Raw genomic sequence first — 15,692 nt, 5'->3', positions numbered from 1 at the left:
GTAAAAAAATACTAAAAAGTACTGAAAAGTGCAATAAGTACATAAACGTATTAAAAGTACTACAGTACAGTACTGAAGGTATGAAAAGCACTAAACGATTTCTAAGAACTAATGAAAAGTCAGCAGTAAAACAGAAATAAAAGTATAAAAATGTAAAGCTAAGTAATTAAAATTAAGTTTTGACTGCCAAGGGACCTTTTTGGATAGCAAACCCCACGAGAAAAAAAAATATTGCATTTAGTATGCAGTGCCCTGCAAAACTATTGCCCCCCCCCCAGTTATATGATATGTTGCCATATCTCATGCTTCAAATTTATAGATAAAAACACACGAAATATTTTGTAAGAATCATCAACATGTGATAAACAATCGTGGTAGGAATATAAACACATTCAACGTATTAAATTGCGGTAAATAAATTAAACATTGAAAAGAGGGTAAAAATATTGGGCCGTTATAAGTTAAGTGTATAATTCGCCTTATGTTCAAGTTCGCTGTCCTGTTGGAAGGTCAACCTGCGCCCCATTCTTAGGTCTCTGCAGACTCCAATGGATTTTCTGACAGAATCACCCTTTATTTCGCTCAATCAATCTTTCCATCAACTCTCGATGATTCCACCACCATGTTTGACAATGGGAATGTGGTTTCCAGGGTGCTGTGCAATGTTACTCCTATCCAAACCATAAAGCTTGGCATTCAGCCCAAAAAGTTCAATCTTTGGTCTCATCTGACCAGAGAACCTTGTTCCATATGTTATTTGTGCCTCCTATGTGGCTTCTTAAAACACTAAACAGGCCTTTTTACGGTATTCTTTCAGATTATTTCTTCTTGCCCCACTTCTATAAAGGGAATATTCAATTAAGAGTATGACTGATAGTTGTCTTATGTATAAACCGTACCTCTTCAGCTGTGTAAGCTTGCATGTCATCCAATGTGATAATGGGCCTCTTGGTTCTTCCCAGACTAGTTTTCTCCTTCTTTGGGCCAAAGGTTTGGAGGGACGGCCAGGTCTTGCTAGAAAGCGTGAAACCACTGCAAACCTTTCTCTAAGTTTTGTACAGTGTACAAGTGCAGTTTTACGCTTGAACGTGCACAACGACACATACCGGAGTACTTATCGGATAAGTGCACAAATATAAACCGTAACAATTGTTTTGCTTTGCAGAGTCCAAAAGTAATTAGAGGTGAACTCCACTTGCTAAAGATCCACAGCAGGCTGACAAATTAGCCCTCTCTCCAGAAGCCGAGCAGGGGCTCCCGCAGGTTAATGAGAGTCACTAAATGTGTATTTGTGTTTGCATCTGTATAGCACTTAGCTAATAGGAACACAAGCTTCACTAAAGCTCCGCAGTGACAGGGGTTTGCAGACAAGGATTTAGTATTGTTCTTCGAGTCAGTAATACCTGGCTGCTTGTAGCAGGAATTAGAAGGGCTCATGGCCAGGACATACCAAATGAGGATTATGGCGGCTGCCTTTGTTTGCGATGTGGCAGTTAGCGTGTTTGCTTCTCCCTTATTAGCAAATGTTTCAGGAGCGAGCGATGTTAACACGAGCTGTGTCTGGATTATTGCTTTTCCTAGCAAAGTAGAGGATTAGAGAATGGCGTGAACGGATGCACTGTTGTTTTCTTCTTAGAAATGTCTACATTATCTTTAAAGGGACAGTATGTACCGTCACCACTAGATGTTGCAGTATTGTGTAATTCAGTTTTACTCTGTTTTTGAATACAATGGAGCTTGGACGCAAGATTTGACTTGCCACATTGTCCTAAGAGAGGTTAAGTTGCTGTTATATTGTTAACGATACACACAAGTAGAGCAGAACAGACAGAGTGCATTTTTTAACCACTAGTTGTCGCTGTATAGTGTAGTGGAACAGAAAATAGTTCTAAAAAGCATAACGAAGAAGACTAACTACCGAGACTCAACATGACCAATTTGCACGTTTTATTTTCTTCTAATGTTTTTGCCCGGCCATTTGCTAGTTTGTTGTTTTATTTTTCTGAGAGAGGCGTATGTTTTGTAATATAAATGCAACTTACAGGTATTTAAAGTAATACACACTCGTATGATAATCCACGTACTTTGATTATTTGTATATAATGAAAAACGTTTTTCTTTTTTATCACCAGGATATGCTAATTATTACACACTGTGAAAACAAGGAAAACATTTTAAAATATGGGGAAAATAAGAATGTAAAAAAAAAAAGAAAAAAAATGAAAGAAAATGTGAAAGGAGAAAGATGAAAAGTAAAAGAAGAAAAGCTTGGACAAAAATAAAAACAAAAGGAAAAATAAAGAATAAAGATTAAATAAATAAAAACAAGTTAAAAATGTAAAGAGAAAAAAGAAAATAGGAAGAAAAAGAAAGTGAAGAAAATTAAAAAAAAGCTAGGAAAAAAAAAAAGAAAAAATTGGAAATTCTCAAAACTGGAGCTAGTGACGAGACAATAGTTAATACTGTGGTGGATATTCAGGTCCATGTAGTTGTTAAATAACTTTTTGATTGAATACTTCTTCTGAAGGAGTTTATTATATTTCTATGATGGTCGTCCTGCCTTTCAGAACACTACATCAGTTCTATCAGGAGAACAGATGAAACACATCGTAATCAGTCATTAAAGGGACAATAGGTAATATTGGACCACCAGGGGTAACTGTATTGTGCATTGATACAGAAAAAAGATGCTAGAAAGCACAAGGAATAATACAAACTATGGAGACTCACCATGACCTTGGCAGTTTCATGATGAGAAACCCTTGTAGTCAGTCATTAATCTTGACGTGGCTCAATATAGGGGAGTTCCTTGTACACTTTTAGCAGTCTATGTCATTTTCATTGACTCTCTCACAAACAAAAAGTACTCAATTAGTTTGGAATCATGTGTGAGTTTAGTACTAAGGGAATTTATGAAAATGGAACAATTAGAACTTGAAGACCACAGGCAGTTCAAGTCGGCAGCAACACCTTCATCACAACCTCTTCATTGAGGTTGCATACGACACAACTGTGGTGGGTCTCCTCAACAATGGCGATGAGGAAACCTAGAGGAATTAAGTCAGCTGGCTTGCCCAGTAGTGTAAAGACAACAACCTCCACCTGAATGTCCATTAGACGCAGGGGAGCAGGAAGGAACACACCAAGCATGCCCCACTCACGTTGACTGAGCTCATGTGTATAGGGTGAATATGATCAAGTTCCTGATTGTGCAAATAATGAGGATCTATAATGGAGCCATAATATCACATCCCTGGCCCAAAAAAGCCCATCAAAGCATATACTTTCACCGCAGGAGAGCTAGTGCCCTGACCCCCATCATGCTCTCATTCTACAGAGGCCCCCTCGAGAGCATTCTGACCAGCTGCATCATCGTGTGGTTTGGCGCCTCCACTGTGCCCTGCCAAAAGACCCTTTAGCGCATCGTGTGAACAGCGGAAAAGGTCATTGGTGTTCCCCTAACACAGCTCCTGGACATCTACACCACGGTTTAACTCCATGTTTGCGGGTTCTTGGGAATACGTGTTGTTTCTGTACAAGGGAATTTACCCAAATCGACTGGCATTATAGCGAAAACTTTCTTTTTGTGCTAGTAACTTCCAGACTTTCAGGGGTCGAACTCCCATAATCTCCAGCACCGCCCCCTCCTCCATTTTTTTGGATCATTGATTCTACGTGTTAATAAATTGTGTGTCCTATTTCAAACGCCCTGGTTCATTGATTTTCTTGGGATTAGTAATTCATATCAGAACTCAAAGTAATAGCGTATTTTATTTCATTTTATCAGTCTAGGAAATTTTAGTATCCTTCAGAGAAAAAAAAAGCTTTATGGTGGAGCAGAAAAGGCAATTGTTTTAACTGAATGCAGTGAAGAATAATTGGTTTCAATCCTAACAATATTCGAAATTATAGCCAGAAACATCCCTACAGTGTTCATATGGCATATTTGACAACATTTAAGTTGAGTTGCGTAACTAAAGTTAATATGTAGAATTAAGTAAACATAAGAGTAGAAATAAGTTAATGAACAAACAACACTTACTTGAACCTGAATCACTAAAAAGCTTCCTAAAAAAGCAATGTGAGAGTGGGGGGGACCACTCAAAAACCCATTTTGCATCAATTTATACCATTTGGTATGTAAAATTGCAACTCAAAACTGTCTTGTCTTGCAGCATGGTTCAGTCTTCTTCTTGGGACAAGGACAGATGAAAAATGATTGAATTAACTAAAATGATTACTTAATAGGATTCCACTTTAAAATTTAAAACTCCGTTGGTTTCTTGCGGTGATCGTTTCACGGTCTGCAACAGTCCTGGCTGAGACCTGAAGGCAATTTGGATTCTTACTGATTGTAGCAATTGTCAACTTGTTAATTGTGGGGGGATTTGTTGCCAGCTCTTAGTAGGTTTTTGCATGGAGTACGACTATTGAACCAACCACTGAAATTGAGTTAAAATTAATTATTGTGATAATGGGATTTTGAGCAATAATCTTTGGTGAAATGAATGGGCATTCTGTATTTTTTTTTTCAAGGATTAAAATATTTCTGCCTGACAAACTACTTATCAAGCGTTATCCCATAATAACAGGGTCAAATTTAATGGGGAAAAAAATAGTTGTCAGAAAGAGAAACAGTTTATTGGACAACACGAGGCTTCAAGTTGACAACGGCTTGGGCACAAATATTACCAACTGTGATCAAGTGGTGCATGATTAATTGCCCACATGGCTGAAAGGGCACAGTTGATGGTGTTCTTCATCTTTGTGACACGCTCAACATTTGACATTTGTCCAAAGTTTAATAAACACGTCAGGAAAATTTCCTGGACACGACAATTTGACCAGGCAAAACTGCATTGATGTAAAACTGAAAGTCTAGGAAAAGTCTTTCGCGCACACAATATATTTTCAGCCATTTTTCAGGGGTGTCATATTTCAAATGAAATCATATTCACCTAAGTTTGAGGTTGGCTTTTGAAGTAACCAAACTACTTTCAAATCAATCTTTACTACAATACAAAAAAAACAATATCCAACCTATTTACTTTGTTTTACGTATTACTCGCATATAAGCCTACATCACAAGGGAGCAAACCACTTAAATTTACTTTCAAATATCCTCATCCTAAATGAAATACACAACCAAAATTTGGATTAAACGTGTACCAAAGCAACACTAGTTGTGTAAAGTACCGATAATAAAGATTACCGTAAAATTGAACATTTTCTTTCCCAACTATTCAACACTGCGGCTTATGCTATGATGCGGACGATTCGTGCATTTTTTCTAACAGCAGCCAGGGTTGCCCGAGCAGAAACAATGTCTGTGTTGAGGAACACACAAGTTTCATATAATTTTGCACTTTGTGCATGAATGAAATTAGCCTGAACAGACCATCATCATGGAAATGGTTCCAATCGAAAAAAAGAGCACTAACTACCATAATGGGAATAATTTATATCCGTTGACGAATAAACAAACTTAATGTGACCATATAAATAGATTACAAGAAGCAACGTCCAACAAAGCATAAATGTTAGAGACAGATTCCTATTCATCTGTCAGCATTATTATGTGTTTTGGAGTAAATATTTAAAAGGGTTGGATTATATGGATTGTCTTTGATGAAACAAAATCATTTTCATGGAAATTCAAAGTTGTTGAAGACGACCAGGGGACGTACCGTTATTTTAAGGTCACACACCATGCTCGTTTTAGGGATTTTTTTAAAATCTAATTTTACTAGAATAAGGGATAAAACACATTATATATCCATCAATTATCTGTACCGCTTATCCACAGTAGGGTTGCAGGGGTGCTGTAGCCCATCCCTGGGGCAGGGGAACTGGTTGCCAGCCAGTCGCAGGGAACACAAACCGACAACTATTCATACTGTCACTCATACCTAAGCAAATTAATCTGACATGCATGTTTTTGGAATGTGGGAGGAAACCGGAGTTCCCGGAGGAAACCCAGGCAAGCACTGGGGGAACATGCAAACTCTGCAGAGGAAGGCTGGTAGCTAGATTTGATCCTATGACCTCAGAACTGTACCACAGACTTACTAACCACTCAGCTGCCGTGCCACCTCAGATTATACATAAAAATAATCAGTATATAGAAATCAGCCGTGGGTCATATATAATAATAATAATTTCCTTTGTATTGTCATTCTTTGTAACAATGTACACAGAACGAAATGTCGAATTTCCCTTCGGGGATGAACAAAGTATCTATCTATCTATCTATCTATCTACACCTGACCCGTTGTAGCGAGCCGATGCAGCCGCAGCCAACAGAGGGCGCCGCCATTTTACCAATGTTATAAGTCTTAGGTATGACTCGGCCGAGGCGCGAACCAGCGACCTCCCAGTATGTTTATTCCAGTATTTCTATACATATTTGCACTTTATTATAACTTACTAATCATGTGTAAAAGTTAACAGACATTTAAAATTATATTTTTTTGATATGATTTTAAATTTTTCATTGTTGACATTTATGAATACAAATCTCATATTTCTGTGCATTCCCATTTAAAAAAACATTGAAAAACAATGCTTCCTGCTAGACTTGAAAACTGCAATTCTCAATATTCCAGGTAAAAGCATTGAAATAATAAAGACAGATTTTATGTTTAATTAAAATAAGAGTCATCATTAAGTTCACTTTGATCATTTGTCCACACAGTGATACCATTTCCATAAAAAGAGTCATAATTGGAATTTGAGGCATGGAAAATATGAGAGAATTATTAAACACGGAAATTACATTTGAAATGTCAAACTCGTTGCGATCAAAGGTATGTTTTCCAAAGCAATAATGTTCTTTCTTCCTCTTGTTTTATATTAATATTATTATTGTTTATCACAAATGCTTCAAATGAAGATGCAACATCAGTGCTATAAATAATAAATAAAATAAGACTTATTGTTTCTAGTAAGCATCAAAAGAATATTTTAGTGACCTATGTTGGGAAGTGAAGAAAAGACTATATAGATGTGACTTTTTCATCACATCACAGTTTTTGCATTCAATGCATTTTGCAGACTCTTCAGAATACGAAATGTCAAATGAGGGGCAAAAAAAGAGAAAATAGCGAGTGTGTGTTCCTGTCAGTGAATAGGAAGAGCGACAAAACCTGAGTGCAGCGTGGGGACTCTTGGGAGTCTTTGGCAAAACATTCTTTTTTTTATACAATACAAACAAAAAAAGGCTCTGAAAGAGACTTGGAAAGAAAAAAAAAACCTCTAATATTCTTGTTAGAAACACGTTTTGCAAATCAAACTGAATATTATTGGACGACATGCAGGTTAATCTCACAAGTAGATCCTTTTTTACACAACACTAGTCGCATGGTATCATACGGTGACATTGCTGTTTGGGTAAAATGTGTGTAAGAAAGGGCTTGACATTGTGATAACACAAGTCAAGTCAAGTCATCTTTATTTGTATAGCCCTAAATCACGAAGAGTCTCAAAGGGCTTCACAGATTATTACGCCCGTATTGAGTCATTCTTGTATAACTTATTCATTTATACCTCGGTTTATTTAGTTGTAATTATGTTACTTCAGTTGTGTTTTATTCTGTCGTCAAAAGTGGCTTCTAGCGCCATTGATAGGTCTATCATCTTACTTGTATGAGTGAAATAGAGATTAAGAGACAGGGCAGCTCAATTACAGCTCATTAGATTTGTAAAAAGCACATTCCTGAGTGCTAATGTATGAACTCACATTAAGTGAAATCCAGCTTTTTCCCCTGATTGAAAAAATACATTTGATTTCCACAGGCAAATGTTGAGGGGTTTGAGCAATATTTCCCCAATGATTATAAGGCTATTATCAGTAGAACAGTATTTTAACTGTGGAACCTTTTTAAATGATTTAAGTTTTAACTTTGTGATTGATTTACAATCACTTTATGGACCTTTTTTCATTAGCGTGATATTAAATTACCTACAGTAAGTCTATGTATGGATGAACTGTTACGGCTATAGTCTAAAGATCATTTATGACCAAAATATCTGGATAAAAACTTCGAAGGGACTGCTCGTCTCTCAGCTTTAATTGGAAAACCTACCTCCTCGCTACCTGGAATCAACCAATCGATGTATGTCATGCCTACAATTCCAGTTAAATATGACTGTAAAATCAATCTTATCATTGTTTTGCTTGGAATATTTTCTGGACTAAATACGGTAGTTTGTGCAAGAAAATGTGTTAGATTAGTTGCCTTTGAAACAATAAATGGCCCCTTTTCACCAAACTGGTCACTAACCTGACCTGATCTGTTGTTATTATTATTATTATAAGGCAAAGCATTAAAATGGGATCAAAATAGAATACATTTGTTATTAATTGTGTTAGATATGGTATATGGACAGAGACAGAGAGACACACACAGAGAAACACACAGAGAGAGAGAGAGAGAGAGAGAGAGAGAGAGAGAGAGAGAGAGAGAGAGAGAGAGAGAGAGAGAGGGAGACAGAGAGACAGAGAAAGAGACAGACAGAGACACATAGACAGAGACACAGAGACACAGAGAAACAGAGACAGAGACACAGACAGAGACGGACAGAGACAGACAGAGGCACAGAGACACGGACAGACACAGAGACACAGACACAGAGAGACACAGCGACAGAGAGACACAGCGACAAAGAGACAGAGAGAGACACATCAACAGAGAGAGACACATCAACAGAGAGAGACACATCGACAGAGAGAGACACAGAGACATAGAGAGACACAGAGAGACACAGAGAGACAGAGGCAGAAGGACAGAGGGAGAGAGAGAGTAGTAGGTTGGTTGGTTGGTTGGTTTTGGCAGTGAATGGAAAAAAACGCCAAAACCTGAGTGCAGCGTGGGGACTCTTGGGGTTGGTTGGTTGACGTTGCCAGTCAATGGATAGAGCAACAAAACCTGAATGCAGTGTGGGGATTCTTGGGAGTTGGTTGGTTGGTAGGTGTGTTAGTTGGTGTTGGTAGTAAATGTATAGAGCAACAAAACCTGGGTGCATCAAGGGGACTCTCAAGAGTTGCTGGGTTGGTTGGTAGTTTAGTTTGTCTGTGTTGACAGTGAATGGAAAGAGCGACGAAACCTGAGTGTAGCGTGGGGACTCATGAGTGTTTGTTGGTTGAATTTTTCTTCTTCATAATAAATTAACACATGTGATAAACTACCTTTGGAACTTGCTTGTCATTGTTACCTTGGACTTATTTCATTTAAAATAATCCAATAGGCAACATCTCTGAATGCACTCTTTGTACAGTATCCTTTGGCAATGGTTTGCTTTTTTGTATCTTTCTACATGTCTTGTTCATTCATTTTTACCCAGCAACACCTTACATATCACACACAATTGTCTTTTTGAAATCAACTCATTCTAGCAAGGGAATAAGCCAGGCAGCAACGATTTATTCAAAGTGAAACCTTTCTTGATTCATATTACCAATGTTAAATGATCCACCAAAAATCCCTCCAGCATTTATCCAGCAACGTTCAAGGAGAATATTGATTGTCAGTGTCACAGATATCGTTTGGTAGAAAATATAATGTTCTGCTGCCTCTTCTCTTTTTCTTGGACTTTAAATATTGCCAATTTGTCAACAATTTACAAGCAAGTGTCTAAATCCTTGAACCATTGATTTAATGTAGGGATACTAAAAAAAATAAAAATAAAAACATATAGTACACATTAAGGGATGCAGAAGCAGTACAATGAGTAGTAATATTACACCAATATTGTTTGTACTGGTAAACAACATTAAAAAATAAAACTACATGAAATATATCCTTATTTCAAGTGTATTTTTATTTTGTTTTGAGATACTTTATCTTGCCTTTAAAATTTAAACTAAGAAAGACCTACTCAGTGGAATGTTCTTTATGGTCAGTGGTGATTGTTCAGCTCAAATATTTGTCTCCTAAGCTTGTTTATTTATTTATTTTATTATATATTTTTTTAATTCGAGCATACATCTTCTAGTTCCCAAAAAAAGTAATTGCATTAAAAAGGAAGCACAACAACATGACCAACAGATGACAGAACTAGTGGATCATATATTATTGTTTTTCCAGTGTATTTTACAGCTGGTTTAATACACAGATTGCCACCGGCCCGCTAACATGGGGTGTGCCACCTTAAAGCTAACACAAGAAGAGGGGTATACACGTCAAGACATTAGCGAACGTACAAAAGAGTTGTGACTATAAGTACAGAAAATCCGGTATTGAAAACGTTTCTTCTAAGTGATGATGGAACTAATAAGATATAACAAAGGACTGATGGTTGCAGATAAATATGGCTTGCCAACAATGGACCAGCAACTTTTGACTATCCACTTTTACTGTGTGACTGATGTCTGACAGATTGAAAACAGTTCGGATTTGTTTTTCTTGTTACCGATTATACAACCCACGAGCAAGCTTATTTCTTTAACAAATCCGTTTTGTCAGCCGAGTTTGTTACTGGCTGGGTTTGGCAATTCATACAATGACAAGGTATGTTGGTGAACAGTATTCCATTCCACAAGAACTGATCTCTGATTTGTGTCACCTTGAGAGAGACAGAGCACGGTGCTATATAAAGACAACAGCAATGGAGCTCTTGTGGGATCTAAACTTCTATTACATTGGTTCAGTCCACCCACATGTGAAATAGCAAGGCTTTGATGCTAGGTCAAGGCTTTGATGCTAGGTCCTTAGCTTGGCCTTTTAGCAAGGCTTTGATGCAAAGTCCTTAGCTTGGCCTTTTGATGCTAGGTCCTTAGCTTGGCCTGATGCTAGGTCCTTAGCTTGGCCTTAGCTTGGCCTTAGCTTGGCCTTTTGATTTTTGCATTCCGGAGATGGAATAAGAGCTTGCTCTGTCCACTCCACGCATCGGCCCGGTATTGCAGTACCTCCGGGAACGGTGCATTCGCAATGATCGCAACAAGGCTTTAGGGCTAGGACCTTAGCTTAGCCTTTTGGCTGAGAGTAAGTGTCCCGGCTCCTAGGCTTTGTAGCGTATAATGAACTGACCGATAACGGATAATGGATAATGAATAACGGAGATAGAACAATAACCCTTAAAAACCCCACATGTGAAATAAAAAGACTGAAGTCTAAGTTCAGATCGGAGTGACACTTTATCATCTCTTCTTGCTAGAAGGACACCCTGGCAGAATTCCTGCTGCCGAATGCGTGTTGGTCACCAGTTGTTTCGCCTTTTTATCCAGTTCTAGTCATGAGAGTGCGAAGCAGAATATGACCAGACAATCAATCATTGAAAATGGCTGGATCATGAGTTTTAACACAATGAACAATGGTGACATTCAGACAGTGTGTGAAACAAGATATGTTCGGGCCTTGGGTTTTATCAGCAGACGGTCAGGGAGACCTTACATTGTTTTAATGGGTTGAATATAAGGTCACATCACCCTCAGCACATGACATAAAGACACGTATTTATAGTTTAATTTACCCTACAGCTCCAATTAGAGAAATCACGATTGCATCGGGGAAGCCTAGGGCGGCATTTTTGACTCACCAAGAACTAAAAGACTGTAGGAGTCCTGTAAGTGACAAAACAATAAAAGATGGAAAGAACACAACAAAGCATTACCTGGCTTTAACGGCTTTTTGAAAGTTACAAATAATTCCTCTACATGTTTTGCTATAGGGTGTCAAAAACAAATCCTGCCAGGGTCAGTTTTCCTTCCCATACTCTCTCCAAATGTCACACGGAATATCCGATGCTCATTTCGACTCGAGCGTCTCAAACAGATGGGCTGACGTATTTAGCGCGGGTGGGTTTGGTGCCTATAGAGCCCCCGCCACTGCCGTGCTCGCTGAAGCAGATCGTTTATGACAGCTTTCCGGCAACAAACAGCAAACGGGTGCTGCAGGACAGCTTCTTTTATTACAGCCGGCTTCAGAACGAGCAAACGCGAGCAAGGGACAGACTCAGCACGAAAATGTGCTCAAAAAGAAGAAATAAATAGAGAAACATAGAAACCAACCAACGCACGGATTAAAGCCAAAACGTTTTCACCCACATGCGTCGACTCGTATCGGGCAAATTTTACGGGACGAAAGACAAAATCCTTATCATCTTCTGACTTTACCACCTGCGTAGTCATCAATGACATCAGGAAATTTGCACTGATTCGATGCTGTTCCTCACCAAAGAGGAACACATTGAAGCTTCTTAAACATGCTGTTCATGGTCTGCTTAATATAGTGTGTCACATTTTGTCTCGTTGGTTTATTCATAAACGCTCACATAGGCTTTGGGCCTTGTTACAAAGGGATGAGTGACATAATGGTAATGACAACCAATAGATAAGACTTTTTATGCACACGCATCGTTAAAAGCCTAAAGGTGGGTCGTGTCGTTAGAGGTGTCTTGAATCAACGTCCTAAGGATTTCAGTACAGCTACTGCTCGCTACTTCCTGCATCAGTTATCGCTGACTCACTTCTTTGCAGTAAACAAAATATTCAATTAAAAAAATATTGAATTAAAAAATAATGGATGCTTCCTATGCGACCGAGGAACGTTTCAGGTAGCTGATATTGAAGCTGATTGGCCAGTACCTCTTGACTTAAGATATCCAGGGCAGATTGGCCAATTTATTTCATAGTGTTTCATACTGTAGTCAAGTCATGTTTATTTGTAAAGCCCTTTATCACAAAGAGTCTCAAAGGGCTGCACAGATCAAAGACTATTGCAAACTACAGACTATAATGACACCATCTCCTCATCTAAAACCTACATGAGGGCAAATAATACACATATTATCAACATAAAATATAGGTTATTCATGTGCTATAGAGTAGAAGTGTGTTTTAAGCTTAGATTTAAACATTTCCACTGAGGTTGCAGATCGAATCTTTTAAATCCGAAAGATATGAGGTAGCAAGTCCATGCACAATTTTGTAAAATACCAACAGAACCTTAAAATCACATCTTAAGCTAACAGGGAGCCAATGCAGGTTAGCTAAAATCGGGGTAATGTGATCAAACATTCTTCTCTTAGTTAAAAGCCTTGCAGCAGCCTTTTCTACCAGCTGAAGGCTCTTGATTGAAGACTTCGGGAGACCCGAGAGTAGTGCATTACAGTAATCGAGACGTGAAGTAACAAACGTGTGAATTCTAATCACCGCACCTGACTGAGACAGCATAGGACACATTTTAGCAATGTTGCGAAGATGGAAGAAAGCTGTTCTATTAATATTCTTAACGTGTGTTTGAAGGGACAGATTGGGGTCAAATATGACACCTAAATTTTTGACTGAGTCACTCTGAGTGATATTACATTTGTCAATGTTCAGGGCCGTTTTTGAGAACAAGTCACGACATTTAGATGGACCAATAACTAACATTTCGGTCTTTTCAGAGTTAAGACGCAAGTAGTTGAGTAACATCCATTCTTTTATCTCAGTGAGGCAGGCCTCCAAATTTCCACAGTTTAGTGTGGCAGATTCCTCCATCGGAAGAAATAGTTGAATGTCATTTGCGTAGCAATGGAAACTGATATTATGCTTCCGAATAATATCACCTAATAAAAGCATGTAAATGCTGAAAAGAAGGAGGCCAAGTGCTGAACCCTGCGGAACACCACAGGAAATACCAAAGGGCTCAGATGTCATTTCAGCACTGTACCGTTTCTGGACACCTACTCTGCATTCTCCTGCATATTGCTGAGAAGAGTGTGTCTCGTTTCTTTTGTCATGCTGCCTAAATTGTGCATCTGCAAAACTCTTTGTTTTCTCTCTCTCTCCCTCTCTATCTCTCAACCTCTCTGTCAATAGGTTTCCCCGAAGAATGCCGCCAAAAATGAACACGTGGTGACACAACTTCACGTATTTTTACTTTTCATGGTTGATTTTGGCAACCATTACCCACAAAGACAGGAATCTCTGTACTTGACATCATTCCCTCCGCTCTATCAACTGAGCTATCAAAGCATACACCAAAATTATTGTGTTTTTGTATATAGGTTGGAAGGCTTGCAAGGTTTTTGTCTTCAGTGAACTACAAAAATACATTTTGAATGAGTTGGATCACTCTTTGACCTTATCACATTAAAATGCCAGTCTTTATTAAACCAAGGCTTCTTTGCAAACTCGCAAATTGCCTAAAAAAGCGATTCCAATCGTAGTCCCTGACATAGCGGTTTTTAGGTGCAGTTAAATGAAAAATGTATGATGGATGGAATAGACTTCCTTATATGAAAACTGAAACAAATACGATTTCACTTGAAATGAATGATGTTTGAATCCTTCTCCGAGGGCAAAATGGATTGGGAAGAACATCAAAAGGGATTTTGAGGTAGAATAAAACAGAGATGAGAATGGATCCTTGGGAGGCTTCTCAACAAAGTGGGAGACCGTGTACTGTCTTTCAACCTGAAGTGAGGTTTCAGAAAACTGTCAAGAGGGAGATGGTACAAGTTTGTTAAACAAACAATAAGAGCGGATGAAAGATAATTTGAATTGAGCCTATCAGTGGTCATCCAATCATTCTAAACACATCATCTGTCCATATTTGCAACGCCCATCATTTCATTTTTCATTTCATTAGGATTATTAACAGATAATTGAACTAACAGTATATTGATTGCAAACCCTTAAAAGGTACTTTATATAGTAATGTACCACATATAATATATCAGACAATGAAATGAAATGAAATGATCTGCATTTATATAGCGCTTTTCAAGTCAATGGCTTCCCAAAGCGCTTTACAATGTGCTCCACATTTCCCAATAGCGGCCGTGATCTGTGCAGCCATGTAAGGCGCTAACCTGCTTATTGGGGGTATTGGGGGTTCAGTGTCTTACCCAAGGACACTTCGACATGTAACACGGACAAGCCGGGATTCGAACTGGGATCCCTTGATCCCAAGACGAGCGCTTTACCTCCTGAGCTATTGCCAAGCACCCCAAACCAGCACAAATCTCATCTCATCTCATCTCATTAGCTACACCGCTTATCCTCAGTAGGGTCGCGGGGGTGCTGGAGCCCATCCCAGCAATCATCGGGCAGTGGACACCCTGAACTGGTTGCCAACTCACTCACTCATTCACACCATCTATTTTTGTAATAAATAAATGAACACATACATTAATACTGCAATTTATATAAGCAAGTAACTGGTTGCCAACTCACTCACTCATTCACACCATCTATTTTTGTAATAAATAAATGAACACATACATTAATACTGCAATTTATATAAGCAAGTAAGCTCAGTAGCCTAGATGGTAGTGTGCCCGCTTTGAAACTGGGAGGTCGCTGGTTCGCGCCTCGGCCGAGTCATACCTAATTGGTAAAATGGCGGCGCCCTCTGTTGGCTGCGGCTGCATCGGCTCGCTACAACAGGTCAGGTGTATCGACATTTCGTTCTGTGTACATTGCTACAAAGAATGACAATACAAAGGAAATTATTATTATTATTATTATTTATATACAACATATGTATATAGCGTATATATACACTGTTCAAATGTTTGCAGTCACCGAAAAAAAATATTGTGTTTTTCATGACAAGTCACCCTTTTTTAATTAATCAAATGAGCAGCAAAAAAATAATATAATAAAATGAAGAAATAAAAAATAGTTGCAACATTTAGAAGGTTAGAACTAAATATTTCTTATTTGGAAAAAACGGCTTCGACCATCAAACTTTGCTTTCTTTGAA

General features: G+C 38.3%; 1 protein-coding gene and 1 pseudogene across 1 annotated transcript in view; one reads left to right on the top strand and one right to left on the bottom strand.

The window, feature by feature from the left end:
- Nucleotides 1-15,692, bottom strand: part of cntnap2a (contactin associated protein 2a) — a 502,190-nt gene that overhangs the window by 336,738 nt on the left and 149,760 nt on the right. The gene's annotated exons all lie outside the window — the stretch shown is intronic.
- LOC148348639 (U2 spliceosomal RNA) lies at nucleotides 10,794-10,928 on the top strand (annotated as a pseudogene).

This window comes from Urocampus carinirostris, chromosome 18 (genome assembly GCF_059441175.1).
Source record: "Urocampus carinirostris isolate Australia breed hairy pipefish chromosome 18, RoL_Ucar_1.0, whole genome shotgun sequence".
NCBI lineage: Eukaryota > Metazoa > Chordata > Actinopteri > Syngnathiformes > Syngnathidae > Urocampus > Urocampus carinirostris.
Note: the sequence above shows the minus strand (reverse complement) of the source record. Positions and strands in the feature narration are given on the sequence as shown.